This window comes from Vanessa tameamea, chromosome 30 (genome assembly GCF_037043105.1).
Source record: "Vanessa tameamea isolate UH-Manoa-2023 chromosome 30, ilVanTame1 primary haplotype, whole genome shotgun sequence".
NCBI classification, from domain to species: domain Eukaryota; kingdom Metazoa; phylum Arthropoda; class Insecta; order Lepidoptera; family Nymphalidae; genus Vanessa; species Vanessa tameamea.
This window is the reverse complement of record NC_087338.1, coordinates 5032234-5049159: the sequence shown is the minus strand read 5'-3', so window position 1 is coordinate 5049159 and position 16926 is coordinate 5032234. Positions and strand designations below refer to the sequence as shown.

Here is a 16926-nt window from a genome sequence, read left to right as displayed (position 1 = left end):
GATCCTTCTCCAGGTTCCAAACTATCTGTTTATCAAATTTCATTATAATCGGTTTAGTGTTCTAGTCGTGATGAAGTAAAACTGACGCGCGTACTTAGGGTAAGTGCGTGTATTTGAACTTTAACGGCGTGTGTCTGGTGACTCAGTGTAATGAGAGACAATAGAAACAACTCAGATTGAAAAACTTTTTGTCATGCCATTGGTAAGTGGACGGGCATATGGACTGATCACTACTTTATGGTAAGTGGTCACCACTGCACATAGATATTGGCTCTGTAAGAAATGTTAACCATTAAAAAATCAAAATTAAAATATACTTTATTCAAGTAGGCTTTTACAAGCACATTTGAATCTTCATTTAACAAACTATAAGTGAAGCTACCACCGGTTCGGAATGCAGATTCTACCGCGAAGAACCGGCAAGAAACTCAGTAGTTACTCTTTTTCAACATTTAAAAATACAAAGTCATGTTAGTTAAATACAATTATATATGTATATAATAGATCCTGCTTGGAAGCCAATAAGTATTACATTCCTTACATCGCCCATGGGCCAGCAAGACGACTTCAGCTACATACATACGTATATGATTTATAATATATACCTATATACATATGAACTAGCCAAACCTGCCGCTTTACTCGCTTGAATTTTATAAAACTTTAAAAATACCACACAAACCATCTCCCTACATTTTAACCTCTCGAGGGGTGAATTAAAAAAGTAGACTAAATCCTTCTCCGGGATACAAACTATCTCCAAACAAAATTTCATCGAAATAGGTTCAGCAGTTTAAGCGTGAAGAGGTATCAGACAGAGTTACTTTCGTATTTATAATATTTACCTTCTCCAAAACGCGTTGCATATTTTAGTATAAGTTTCATATATACCGGTTGAGCCGAGATGGTTCAGTGGTTAGAACGCGTGCATCTTAACCGATGATTTCGGGTTCAAACCCAGGCAAGCACCACTGAATTTTCATGTGCTTAATTTGTTTGAATTAATCTCGTGCTCGGCGGTGAAGGAAAACATCGTGAGGAAACCTGCATGTGTCTAATTTCAACGAAATTCTGCCACATGTGTATTCCACCAACCCGCATTGGAGCAGCGTGGTGGAATATGCTCCAAACTTTCTCCTCAAAGGGAGAGGAGGCCTTAGCCCAGCAGTGGGAAATTTACAGGCTGTTAATGTTATACCGGTTAAGTCTTTTCAGTTCGCTATTGCAAAAAAACGAGAGGTGTCTGGACACCGGATTGGAACGAAGTTGCTTTCGCTATATAAGTATTATGTATTACATAACAGACAATTAAATAAATTAACAACATATAAGAATGATTGTATGTCATAGAAGGATACAGAGAGAAATAGAGGAAGACGTCGCTTGGAGGCAAAACATTCATCGTCCGCAGACAATTTTAACTTTGCCGTTTCATAGATTCAAGTCATTTGTAAAAAGTATATTGGTAAAGAAGGCATAGTATTCGATACAAGATTGTATAGATGATAAAAAAGCGTGGAGTTAATGCTTGTTGACTTCCAGGCAGAAGACATAACATACATATATAATTGTATTTAACTAACATGACTGTATTTTTAGATGTTGAAAAAGAGTAACTACTGAGTTTCTTGACGGTTCTTCTCGGTAGAATTTACATTCCGAACCGGTGGTACTTTAAATAGTTTGTTAAATGATTCGAAAGTGCTTGTAAAAGCCTACTCGAATAAAGTATATTTTGATTTTATTTTTTTTTAAACGCTTTTTTTTCCTCAGATGACGATTTCTGACAGTTCACTCTACTAAAGAACTTCGTTACAAAAAACCTTCCATTTATTAAAATATATAAAGATTCACACTTTTCTTTAAACTTAAAGTTTTAAACTTGGATTTCGCTTAGTATTTTAAGCTACGAGTATAAAAATTAAGTATAATACGCGTTTACGATTCAGCGAGATCTAGATCCAAGCCGAGTCGGGATACGAACCCCGTGTCATTGCCTCGTGAACCGAGATGCGTTTCCACGATCATACGATTTTTATAACCGATATTTTTATCTTTAATATAAATTTTGTATTGTATATGTATTTTGAAAAATAAAGTTTTTATATAATTATGTATATAATCAATTACTAACAAACTATGTATCAACGTAATGTATTTTTTTTTTAATTTGTAATCTGTCGTTGATTCTTTGTTAATATATACAAAATGTATTAATTAAGCAAATTTTTTACTACTACGAAACAACATTTACGTCCGTACGTAAGAATTAAGCTATCGCGTATAAGTATTTTCCAATTAGAAATGTCGTAAGTAAAAGGTAGTGTACTTTACAATAGAGAACAAAACTAATTATTTACTTTACATAATATTAATATTATCTTCATAATTTGTTGTTTTCATTGTATAGTCTGTTGCTTTTATGGTAAATATTATACATTGTAACTCTTAAAGAACACTGGGCGTAAAGTCAAACTATAAGTATATTTATTTTATTCAAGCTCTTATAAGCACTTTTGAATCGTCATTTTACAAGATTGTATTTAATGTGAAGCTACAACCGGTTCAGAATATAGATTCTACTGAGAATAACCGACGAGTAACTCAGTCAAACGTTTTTTTATCATATAAATAATAATTTCAGTGACGTGATCATGTCCAGATTTCAAATATAATTTAATTGTAACATACGATCTTTTTACAGTAGCGAATAGCGTTTAGAATTTCTGTGACAAAGTTATTCCCACTAAAAATAAGTCATTGTGTTTTGAGTGCATTCAAAATCAATTCTTAAAATGCACCCTCTGAAATTAAACCAGTTTAAATATACTTTTTTTATCCATTTCGACCGAATGAAATATAAATATATATATGGCAAAAAAGGGCGGACGTCAAATCTATGAAGTAGTATATTATTGACCTTCAGGTGAACCACACAATATTGGTGATCACGTATATATTAAAAAAAAACATTAAATGCGTTATTTATTTATAGTTAATCCTGGACTATTATTAATGAACAAATATTCTATCAGAAAAAAATATCAATAGTTTTATGACGGTTTTTATTAAAAAGGTTATTGTCGTGTGGCCGATATATTATTTTATTTTTTTTTCTTTTACAGATACGAGATGAATTACGAAAACATTTATTATGCATGGAAAAGTAGGTAAGAATTATTTTTGATTATTATTTAGTAATATTTTGTAACACACACACAAACTGACACGGACGATCACATGATGACCTTGTAATATTTTGTAGCTGACAAAATACAAGGACAATGAAAGAATAATTGTGTTAATTCTGACGTCCGAAGCTTAAGATAAGCTTAAATTTCAATTAGTTAGTAAATTTTGTTATTTTATTTCATAATCGCTTTGACTTTAAGTTTATAACCAAAGGTCCGTCCCAAATTTGTTCGGGTGAAATGAGAATTTTATTTAACATGTATTCTTTGTTTAAAAATAAAAATCGATGAACCTGATCGTAACACCTACAGGTCCAGCCTAATTTATCTACAAGCTTGAACATGTACAAAAAAACATCAAAAACGATCAAGTCGTTAAGGAGTTCAATTACGCACACATCCGATGAGATATATTATATACTTATGAGAATATGAATGATATGAAATGCGAATTTAACTTACTTACCGATAGCAGCGCCTCCTATCGGGTCCAGGGGATCCCGGGACTCAAATAGGCAAAAAAAATCACCAAAATCGGTTTAAGCGTTTAGGAGGACATCAGTTACATAAACACGTACAGAAGATTTATATATATATATATTATAAAATTACAATTACAAAATATCAAATTATAGTCAAGTTATAAAAGTATATCATAGCGTCGTTTTATATTATTTTGAACGGAATAATACATTTCTTCGTCTATTAATGATTTTTTTTTATTAAATAAAAATAAATATCCAACCGTTTCAACTATGCACAAACATTTAAGTAGTATATATCTTTGGTTTTCCTACCTATTATTGAATTATAAATTAATTGAAATATTTTATATTAACTAAGCGAACATAAAATCGTGTCGTCGTTAAATGTAAACGCGCACGCGTAACGCAGTAGCCGGACCGGCCCGGCCTGTCTGCGCTGAATCATTCACCCATACTTGCGCACGCGCATGTTACACTTGTGTGAGTTTAAGGCCGAGTTTACATAACAATTTGCTTAAAAAATTAATACGTCGTCTAAAAAAAATTCTTGTAACTTTTGCTTTCGTAACATATTATATCTTTCTGTCTATTTATTGTATATTTAATACAATTTTGATTATGTTTTTTTTTGTAATGTATATAAATGTACATAAAACATGTATATGCCAAGACGAACACAAAGGAAACTGGTTGTTCGGACCTTCACCATTGATCGCAATTCAGTGATTGTTACCAGGACCTGAATTTTTGTAATTGTCTCGCTGATTATAATTGTAGGTTGAAACACAGACAAGTTATGGAATTAGTTGCTGCTGACACAATTAAAACATCGATTAATACACAAAAAAGTTATACCCGATCTTGGTGGTAGCTTACTTGGTGGTAGGGCTTTGTACTTACCCAGTCATTGTATATGAAATGTCAACAACGATACTTATTGCTGCATGTGGTTTGAAGGGTGAGTGAGCCAGTGCAACTATATGTACAATGGACATCTTAGTTCCCAAGGTTGGTGATGTATGGGTGATACAGGGAATTACCGCTTACCTTGGAAGAGGCCCATTTGCCAGTCCGTAAAATATATATTTTCAAATGCTTTCCCTAAACGTCCTTTAAGTTTGTGTATCAGTACTTAATATGTTTCGCTGTCGAGTTTTATTTCCACATACAGACTTTAAAGCTGGTGGACTTCCCTAAATGGGTTGGTCGCTATTCATCATCAACGTCAATAAAGTCCAGGTCACAGTCTGGAGCAAAAGCTTTATCAGTAAAAAGTACCATGATTGTACTATAGGGCTGTTCTTCAATATCAAGTGAAAATTATTAGTGCCCTTGTTTTTGATACCTCAGGAGTTTCCAAGTATATTTTCATTGGAGTACCAATAGAATTAACATTCGGATTTTTTTTAACTTGACTAATCATACAGAATGCTACCGCCGGTTTGGAATGTATCGTATAAACAACTTTGACCTTGAATTGACGCATTATCTTTGGTCGAGATGATGGATTCGAAATAATGGCATTCTGAATATTGGAAAAGTTGTCATCGGAACTTTGGAAATAAAATTAAAGTAGATATAAGTAGGTATAGTGTTGTATTAATCAAGAATTGTTCAAAATCAAAATCATCAAAAATCAAAGTGTACTTTATTCAAGTAGGCTTTTACAAGCACATTTGGATCGTCATTTAACAAACTATATTAAGTGAAGCTACCACCGGTTAGGAATATAGATTCTACCGAGAAGAACCGGCAAGAAACTCAGTAGTTACTCTTTAGTTTTTCTTTTTTTTGTTAGTAGTTTACAATGTAGCTGAGCTATTAGCAAACTACATGGATTATGTAAATCTAAGGTTTGTTTATCTTTAGTTCTTCGATTGGAATAGCGTATGTGCTACTTTGTGTGAGTCTTACCAAGGATACCCTTCCATTCATCAGCTATCCTTTTTAATCATTCTATATTATTATGATCTGGTTTAAAGGGTGAGTGAGCTAGTCTAATTATATGTACAAGGGACATAACATCTTAGTTCCCAAGGTTAGCATTGTTAGTGTAAAGAGTCGTTAATTCCATGTGCTGTGCTATGGTAGGCTAAAAGTGACCACTTGCCATCACTTGGCCCTTTAGCGCGTATTCGTAAAGAGAATAACAAAACAAGAGCCATAGGGATCGATAGATGTGAGAACGAAATCAGTGTTTTTTTTCCGGATTAATTGTTACTTCAAAAATTTAAATTTCGTCTCTACTGTTCTTATTATAAATGCAATTTGATAATTTCATTATAAAGGGGGGAAATGGGAGGGGTAACTTTTATATACATACATATAGATATAAAGATAAAGTTAACAAAAAAAAAATACCCTATCAAAAGTTTAGTATATTTAGTGTATTCTGTATAAGAAACGTTAAAAAGTATTTCGTGTGTTTATACGTGACGTGTGTTCTCGTCTTAAAACACTTACGGACAATAGTTATATGTGTGTATAAAAAGCTGTGCGTGTGTTGGACCTTTAAATGTGTGTGTAGTTTTTTTAGTATTTTTTTTTTCAATTCATCTGAGGGTTGTAGGACCTGGCTTGTATCCTACCACGCAAGAGTCAGTAATGCGTTTGCATGTATGTTCGTATTCGAATTAAACTGTTACAAGTCTATCATAACAATCAAATAAATAAATAATAAATATTGGTCAACATAACATAAGTACGTTACTCTGATCCCAATGTAAGTAGCTAAAGCACTTGTGTTATGGAAAATCAGAAGTAACGACGGTACCACATACACCCAAACCCGAGACAATATAGAAAGCTAATGAACTTTTTCTACATCGACTCGGCCGGGAATCGAGCCCGGGACCTCGGAATGGCGTACCCATGAAAACCGGTGTACACACTACTCGAGTAGTATAGTAGTAGTAGGGAAAGTAGTTATATTTATTATATATTATGAGATTTAGGCTTGGTTGGTCATTAATTTTAACCTTGTTGGTAGGTCTTTGTGAAAGCCCGTCGTGGGTACCAACCACTCATCAGATATTCTACCGCCAAACATTGTATATGGAATAGTTTGTATTCTTGTCTTCCAGGTTGAAGGTTAAGCCAGTGTATCCAGGCAATAACTCAGTTCCCACGTTTGGTGGTCCAATGGAGATGTAAGGAATGATTAACATTTCTAACGGCGTCAATGTCTGTGGGTAGTGGTGACCGCTAACCATCAATAAGGCCATATTTCATAAAAATAAAAATCACAAGGTCATAGGAAATGTGTAATACTTCTTCCACCACCAAATTGGGCGGTAGTGATCCAGTCACCATCGAAAGGAATTTTTGCCCGACTGCCTACCTTACAAGTATATGTTTTATAAATTTATTTCGCGTATCGCAGAAGCGGTTCTCACGATTTAGTTCAAACTTTGTATTCAGAAAAGGTTTTGATTTTTACGTTTATATATATAGGTTTAAAAAAGACGTCACAAAAAAACGAATTATTTCTAGACTATAGTATCTCGGTCGCCCGTTATATTATATGTAGTTATATCGTATATAAAAAAAAATGTGTAGATAACCAAACCAATAATAATCTCCTAGTATCTCTTAAACTCGGCAACTTTAAAAGCTCCCGAACCGATAATGATCCGCCGGCGTTGACATAATAAGCTCTATCTCATAAAACATACAACATATTAATATACCATAAAGATTGGGTCTTTCTTGAAACTATGACTATATCATATGAATGTTTAATCTTAATCGGATCAGTAGTTTCAACGGTAATCTCAAAATTAATTTAGATTCGACAGATAAAAGAAAATTATCCTTACTAATACATATTATGAAAGCGAAAAGTTTGTATGTATGTATAACTGTTACAATGTAACACAAACCACTGAACGGATTTTAATGAAACTTTAAAATAATATAGCTTATATCAGAATAGCTCAAGACATTGTGTGAATTGTCCGAAAGTAATCGATGTCAATTAAGCGTGAAAATTTTTGTATTAAGCAAACTTGAACTTCGAGGAAGGACATAGACTACTTTTTTAATCCTAACACCTGACAATCAAAGCGAGCGTAGTCGAGGGCGAAAACTAGTGTGTATTAAAGGCTGAATAAATGGTATCTTACAGCCCCCGGGCAGTAACTGACCTGGTTATTGACAATACTATGGGTAGTACTCATTTCCCGGTGCTCTTTTTGCTAGTTTTGGCAAAATTCTCCCCCCCCCCTCTATTAAGAACCACGGTACACCATTGATACTACATAATACATGGCAAAAATGGCGTCGATATCATAAATTATACTTAAACACAAATAATTCACATTAAAACTCAATGTTTCCCGAATTTGAAGCAACGACCTTCATTTTCGATTCACGTATTCCAACCACTGGGCCATTGGTGTTACATACATAAAACCCCGTTGCATTTATTATCCATTTATAAACGTCATCCATTGTTAAGCAAATTTCTAAGTCCGAGTTTTATAATGTTAGTAATGCACACCCCATTGGTTAGTAGGGGGGGTGGTTCCACCAATAGGAGGCTACTTTCACCCCATAATTACACCGTTTATTCCCCTAAGTATAAACTTATTTTAACACAAAAATTTTCAACGTTTATAAGCGACTTGAAGCTAAATACATTTCGTTTTGTGACTTCGTTTGAATTGCAGTCTGGAATAGTTATTACTAATATATATTATGTATTAGACTTATTAATACTGAAATATTATATATTAATCCTGGATAAATTACCTTTCTAATGGTGAAAGAATCACTAAAATCGGCTTAGTAGTTTTAAAGTTTATCGATTACAAACAAAGGAAACTTTTCTCTTTATAATTTAGCAGAGATTTAAATTTTATTAACAAACGATCTTGCTTAATTAGTAACTCAGTTGAACTGATCTCTAACATTGGGTCATCCTTAACTTGATATTAGGAGAACATACTTAATTTGAAAATTAAGAATAAACGTGTTCTATTGATGTCACTAGAGGGCGTTGATTTATTTTTTGAAGTTTCTAAATCGCGCTGTCTAGATTTTTTTGTTAATAAAATATAGTCTAATGTTTATTTAATGATGTTCGTGGACAGTGAATTATAGTTCTAATATAAGTCTAGTTTTGATCTCCCCGATGATAGATCTATGCACTTAATAAGGCCTCTCCACGGTTAAATAAATTAAAAACAAAATAGCAAATATAATCTAATTTTGTTTTTTTGTTGTCTGTACTCTTAGGCGGTTCACGCACACTAGGACATCTTGTAAGTACGAGCGACACTCACGCAAATTCACACTTATAATAAGTAAATGTGGAGGGGCGCGCCTTAGTGAGTGGTAAATAGTTAAATACAACCCTTACAATACATAAACCAAAAGTTTTTAAAATAATTTAATTATTAAAAAAGACTTTTCAAAGTATGCTATCTCTTTCTCGCACTCGGGACTAAAAGAGATAGCATAATCAAAACCAATTTTGGACGAAAAAGTCGATTATTTTAAGAAGAAAAATAATTTATTTTACTCAGACATTCTAACACAAACACTGTACTAATATTGAGATAAAATTTGTTTGTATGTTTGTAGTAGGGTAATCTCCGGAACTGATGGTCAAATTCTAAAAACTTTTTCACTGGCAGAGGGCTTCATTAATCCTGAGGGTAACGCCCTGAGTGTAAGTTATATTTATATTATATAATGTTCTTAATAAAGAAGGCGACCTCCGTGGTCGAGTATTGTGTACACCGGTTTTCATGGGTACGCCACTCCGAGGTCCCGGATTCGATTCCCGGCCGAATCGATGTAGAAAAAGTTCATTATTTTTCTATGTTGTCCTGGGTCTGGGTGTTTGAGGTACCGTCGTTATTTCTGATTTTCCATAACACAAGTGCTTTAGCTACTTACATTGGGATCAGAGTAATCTATGTGATGTTCAATATATATTAATAAAATTGGCTGATCTAGAAATACATATATATTTTCATATTACTAACAGATATGGGCAGTCTATGGGCGGTAATGACCACTTTCTATCTGGACTCAGGTGTCTCATTTGGCACAATCTACCACTGGGAAAAAAATACCCTGATTTAAATAAAACCGACTGTTTCACTTTGTCTAAAGTTGTAATTGTTTACAGTTGATAAAGGCGGTCGTTTCATTCCCAAGATGTGAGATCATTAAACTTACTTATACAATATTACACATAAACTCTCCTTTACAGTATTTAAACAGAGAGAGTTTGAACGCTTTTTTATGGTATAGGTTGGCAGACGAGCATATGGACCACCTGATTGTAAGTGGTCATCACCGCCCATAGACAATGGCGCTGTATGAAATTTCAACCATTCCTTACATCGCCAGTGCGCCACCAACCTTGGGAGCTAAGATGTTACATCCCTTGTGCCTGTAGTTACACTGGCTCACTCACCCTTCAAACCGGAACACAACAATACTGTAAGATATTTATATGATGAGTGGGTGGTACCTACCCAGACGGGCTTCACCGAGAACCATTTCTGGAATCCATTAAACCATATAGGCTGTCCCACAAATACCCACAGATAAATAATTTATGTGAAATTCATACTCTGCACGTTAATAGTCTAAAATTAAACGGATGAAACTACTACTAAAATCTATATGGTAGTTTACGTGTATTGGTTTAGTAGGTTTTTTTTCTGTTGGGTGTTACAAAAAAAGGTTCTTCTAATTTATTTATATAGACTAACTACTCGTTCCGGCTTCGCACGGGTACAAACATAGAAGATTTTTTTTTCCGGCTAGGAAAGTTAATATTTTCGGCTTTTCTCAACTATAATATGCATGCATACATACAAACCTTCTTGAATGTCTCTGTTTATTTTTAAGTGCAATAAAAACCGTCGCGTTTTTTAAAAGATTGAAGCGTACAGACGGGAAGCGACTTTGTTTTATACTATGTAGCTATATACCTATATTTTATTTACTTTCAGTAAATACAGCAACTTGTATTTTTCGTGATATAGCCATAGAATCGAAATTCATAATTCTAAATTTTAAAATGGCGATTCAACCGTACGTAAAAGCTTACTTTATTTTATAAAATTTAATTACGTCTTAATCCCTTTAGGTATTAGTCCGATTCTTGATTGTTAATATTTAATCTGTGAATAACATCTGAATACGAAATTTCACCAAATAGTTTTTAAGTTAAAAAAAAAAACAGAAATCGCCTCATAAAGAGCTTCCTTAACATGACAATAATTGACATTTGCACATGTCTCTATTTACACTAGAAAATGATTCTTAAAGTCTTCGTACTACAGCACAATTTACCTTGTAATTAAATCGATTTAAACTGACTTATAAAATTTCTTTAAATATTTTCAACCTTAATACAAAGAGATAAGAATTAAATTTTTTACAAGGAAATGAAATTCGCGCTTAAAATATTTAAACCTTATCTCTAAAGGTATAAAGGTTATTATTTTTATGAACTTCGTGTTCGAATTTCGAATCTCGGTACATCGCAAAAACCGCACGTTCGGTCGACGAACTTTTTTTCATAGTGTGCGTTGGATATCTTTGACTGTATTCCTTTCGTGACGTTCAGACGTGTATTTTAGTTATATGTGTTTGTGCGCCTACACATTTATATTTGTGTGAGTGGGGCAGACGTGTAAAGACACGTTTACTTGTGTTAATTCCTTATACAGCATGCTCTTTAAAATATGAATCACGTGGTTTCAGGATCACGATCGTTTACTATAATTTAAATTGTTTTCATTTTGAAAATCAAACTGTCAATTTTTTTTAGGTTTAAATATAATTACTACAGTTTTGAAGTATTTTAAACATAGGCTATTTTGTTAAGTGAATTATCGTAAAGAGTTCTTATGTATTTATAATATCAACGAATTAAATAGGCATTAAATTTGTAAATCAAACATAAAAACAATTGCTGCGATAATTAATAAAATACAACAGTTAAATTAATAACTATCTAATATCCAATAAGTTAAAAAAATAAATTTCTTACAAGAATCGAATAAGAACTTAATACAACATACGTATAACGTAGGACATCGCGCTTTGTGACGAATTCGTGGACGTGTGCGTGCGTCTGGCTCCCTTTGTGTGCGTTTCAGGGTTGAATCTCTATCGTTAGAATAAAAAAATATATTTATTATAATTATTAAACCAAAAAAAACTTAGATCGTATGTTTGTTTGTGAGATAAAATTTGGTATCTATATTAATGAATTTTTATTTATTATTATATTTTGATACAAAACGTATTTTTTTTTGTACGCCATTTTAAGGAATTACTAAAATTGAGCTTGTAACTGGGATTGATGACGACAATAGCCCAAGGGGTCAGAATCGATCCTGCGGCTTTTGACATCACTAGGTGGCCCGTAAACTATTGCGCTATTGACGCTTATTTTTTTTTATATATAAACATAGTTCTACAAAATACTGAATATAAACATATATTTATGTTAATGTTCCTTTTTAAAATTTCTCTAGTAGGTCTTTGTATATATGCGATATCGGTACCATCCATTTATCGCTGGCTGCCAGCGATTTTTTTTTAATGTTTCTTAGCTAAAAGACCAATCCCGAGATCCAAGATTCAAAGCCAGGATGGACCAATGGAAAGTTATCGGGTTTTTCTATCGAGAGATTAACAGAAATTAGCATAGTGCCTTGTACAGCACGTAATCACTTTTCAAGTTGCTGTTCCATGACGGTGTTTTTTGGTGCTATCGGATTTGCCGCCCCATTTGATTATATTAGTGAAAGAATATGGTGTGCACCTGTGTTTGAGCACACACTGTGCACTATCATATGTCCTTCGTAGTTTCAGTGGCGTAGCTAGGTGAGCAAAGGCCCCGGTGCATTGGAAAAGTATCGGGCCCTCATCCCATCTTTAACTTATACTGCCATTTAATTACAGATAGGAAAAAAAATAACTTGGGGTTAAGGTTTTCTAGCTTCATGAGCTGGCGAGTTGGCTGACCCGCTCTTTTCAAAGCTCAGGTAAGAGTTAGGGGCTCTGGCGCATTGCTCGACTTGGCCCTACGATAGTTACGTCACTATGTAGTTTCCGTCTCCCTTGAGATTGGCTGCCAAGGTTCTAATCAGTCAGGACGATATCATCAACTGCCCTATAAAACTTAACAAGTACATTAATTAATAGTTGAAAATATTAAGATTGATTTATAATTTATAAAAATTGCCCAATAAGGTAATGTCTTCTGGGTTCATGCATGTATCTGTTTCTTTATTTCACTGTAACTCCTAAATCCCTGAACAGATTGTGATGTATGGGGTATCGTTAGAATCCTTATCGTTTTAGGTAGTGTAGTCGTGTTTTTATCGATACATATATGTATATATATAAATGCATACCTATTTCCCTTGGTCTCGCCATTTGAGTACGACTTGACCGATTACGTACATCCTTTTTCTTAATATTTCTAATTATCTGTAGAAAGTTCTTCCGGAAAGGAAATAGCACGGAAAATTGGGAATATTCGATAAACTTCATTACTTATTTATATATAGCCCTATTAGTACACAGGGCTTTTTAATAAGGTTTATTTCTTCTTTCTGTGAGACAAAATGTACATACAAATGCATCCATGCGAAGCCAAGAATTAATTACGTTAAACACATTGAGCAATTATTATTATTCGCATTTAAAATAATATATTGATGTTTGGAAGGTTCTAGGATTAAATATTACTGGCTTTTTCAACTTCGTTCGCGTAGATGTTGAAAATATTTGTAAAGTCTAGGAACATTACGGATGTAGTCTAAGTACACGCTTTCATCAGTATGAAACTTTAGAACGTTAGGTAAAAGTACTGGGTCTTATAATTTTACTAGCTGAACCTGCGGCTTTACTCGCGCGAAATTTATAAAACATACTTCCAACCCAGCCAGCCCAGCCGAGATGGCCCAGTGGTTAGAACGCGTGCATCTTAACCGATGATTTCGGGTTCAAACCCAGGCAGGCACCACTGAGTTTTCATGTGCTTAATTTGTGTTTATAATTCATCTCGTGCTCGGCGGTGAAGGAAAAACATCGTGAGGAAACCTGCATGTGTCTAATTTCAACGAAATTCTGCCACATGTGTATTCCACCAACCCGCATTGGAGCAACGTGGTGGAATATGCTCCATACCTTCTCCTCAACGGGAGAGGAGGCCTTAGCCCAGCAGTGGGAATTTTGCAGGCTGTTAATGTAATGTATGACCAGTAGTTCCTGAGATAATCGCGTTCAAACAAACAAACTCTTCAGTACAGATGACATACAAAACTAGGTACATCTCGTAGTTTCATCAGGTTCTAATTTATACTATTGCCGTGACTAACGTAAATTACACGTTCTTGTAAAAAATTGTATATGTAACAAAAAAAAAAAAAAAATTGTCTGTACTGCGCAACCTTGAATTCGATCAGACAATTAGGTTTCCACCGACCTTCCTCACTTGAGACTTCGTTGTCTATCACGAATACATACGTATAATTAGTGTGGAGAGTCGGGGTATTTGGCGCAGCTCGGGAGAGGCCTATGTCGTTGATAACGCTCAGTTAATCGTAATCGTGAAAATGAATGGCCTTTACGTACTTATATACGTACAGGACATCTAGGACATTGTTCCGAGAAAAATTTAAAGAAATAGGTGTATTAACGGCTGCTTCACAATATATTTATGATAATATAATGTTTATACAGAAGAATATACAAAAGTATTCCATAAAAGCTGATATACATACTATTAATACAAGGAATAAGAATGAACTTGTAACCCCCGCTTTCTGTTTGCATACGGCACAGAGAACGTTTTTGGGCAATGGTATACGCATATATAATAAGATACCGGGAAATGTAACCAATTTACCATTTACGAAATTTAAAAAGTTTATTAATACTAAATTAATAAATAAATCTTATTGTTCATTAAAAGAGTACTTTTTAGAAAAAAAACGCCTGGATTTAGGCTCGGGTTCCATCACAGGACAGTAATTATTGTAAAAAAACAGCATTGTAAATCTGTTTATTTGAAAAGAGCAACTGTGCGAGTTTCTTGCCGTTTCTTCTCGCTGGAGGCTGCTTTCCGAAACGGTGGTAGTGTTTTAATATCGACGATTCAAAAACGCTTCGCTGTGAAGTTTACTTGAATAAAATTGATTCGTTTTGATATATAACATATTTTCGTAAGGTTCATGAGGTTTTTGCCTGAAAACAAAACACTCGTATGAATGTAATTTACATAAATACCTTTAGTAAACAAAACGTCTGATAGTTATTAAAAATGAATATAGCGTGACCATGTTTGCCACCGGATGGTAGGACTTTACTTGGTGGTAGGGCTTTGTGCAGGCGGGATAGTAATACTTAGTAATCCGATTTGTCAGTATAACGACGACCTCCGTGGTCGAGTAGTGTGTACATCGGTTTTCATGGGTACGCCACTCCGAGGTCCCGGGTTCGATTCGCGGCCGAGTCGAAGTAGAAAAATTTCATTAGTTTTCTATATTGTCTTGGGTCTGAGTGTTTGTGGTACCGTCGTTACTTCTCATTTTCCATAACACAAGTCATTTAGCTACTTACATTGGGATCAGAGTAATGTATGTGATTTTGTCCAATATTTATTTATTTAACTACAGGCATAAGTGACACAGTATCTTAGTTCCCAATTAAATGGTGCATTCGCCATGTAAGGCATGGCTAATGTCTCTTACAGTGCTAGGTGGTGGTGACCACTTACCATCACCAAATATACATTGGCCCTGATAGACCCATCAACCATACCGTCTATACTAATATTATAAACGCGAAAGTAACTCTGTCTGTCGGTCTGTTTTTCACTGCCAAACCAATGAACAGAATTTGATTAAATTTGGTATGAACCAAGCTTGGACTCCAAGGAAGGTCATAACTTACTTTTGAAAGCATAAAACCTGACGACTAACCTAATGCGAAGGAAACCCCGAGCCACTAGTAATCTATGAATATACCACCATCAATGGTCACGATGGTGGTGTGTCTCGTATGCATCAGCTATGTTACTATGGAAAAATCCAAGGTACTGACCAGAGGGCTTCCCTGTACCCGGTTAGGATTCTAACTCCTCTTGATAACCTTCTTTGACTCAGATCGATTCAACGACATCGTTTCAATAGAACGCATCCGAAAATCGATCTTATTTCCCAAAGTTAGAAGATTAGTTAGAAAGTTACAAGATATATTAGAAGGTTCTAGAATCTACTATTCCTTACAGTAAGCATTAGCCAGTCGTGCTACCTATTAAAAATCTCAAGAATACAATTAGAAGTCAAAAACAAGTCGTAGTTTCGATATTAGCAGTAACACACAAACATACATACATCTTTATATATAGATGTTGCAACTTAATCTTCTGTCCTTAAAAATATAACCTTTATATAACACAAGACATTGTAAAGGTAGATACATACTCACAACAACGTCAAAGATCTTTATGTTAAAAAAGTATGGGGAAATATTCATTGCGACACATTAATCTTATTATTAGTTTTAAGTTTGAGAGGAAAAAGAGTCTAGCTATAGTTAAAATTAAAAAAAAAATAAGTCCTTTATTAATGTGTCACAAAATTAAGAAACGAGAGTCACCTCTATGACTTATAGTTTAATCTGAACATTAAGTCAGTCAAACGAATATCGTTTATATACTACAACTAATTACCGATCCGACTATTTACTGGTGAAATAACAAAAATATCTATTAAAAGAAAATTCCTGAAACCCAACTCCAGTGCCATCTACCGAGCATCTCAACAACCCATCTCACTCGACACACAAAACTTCATCAAAATCGTTTCAGCCGTTTAGGTGGTTCTCAGTAATATACACACGTACAAAAATACATATATATATATTTAGTACGTACGTTTTTCTATGTCAGTCTCGTAACGCATAGATACTTGTAACATATATTTAGATCGTACGAACATGCACATTGCACAGTTCTGAAATGCGTCTAACGCCATCTATTGGTGAGTATGACACCGAAGTTGATGTTGTTAGTTCCGTGATAACTCTCATACGGATGTGATGCACCACCTGGACCAGATCCAACACCCGTCGGTGACTACAACTGACGTGGCAATTTAATTTCCGGTTACAAAATGTCCGTTTAATTGTGATAGCTCCAAGGCTCGTGATAACGATGGATAAATAAACAGAAATACTTTTCATTGTCGTTAGGGAACTAC

At 34.2% G+C, this 16926-nt stretch overlaps 1 protein-coding gene across 1 annotated transcript in view; it reads left to right on the top strand.

Moving 5' to 3' along the window:
• Nucleotides 1-1926: 1926 nt before the first annotated feature.
• Nucleotides 1927-16926, top strand: part of LOC113391671 (nitrilase and fragile histidine triad fusion protein NitFhit) — a 188871-nt gene continuing 173871 nt past the window's right edge. The window contains exon 1 of the mRNA XM_064220015.1: nucleotides 1927-1936. The gene's annotated coding sequence lies outside the window, so the exon portion shown is untranslated. The remainder of the gene's footprint in view (nucleotides 1937-16926) is intronic.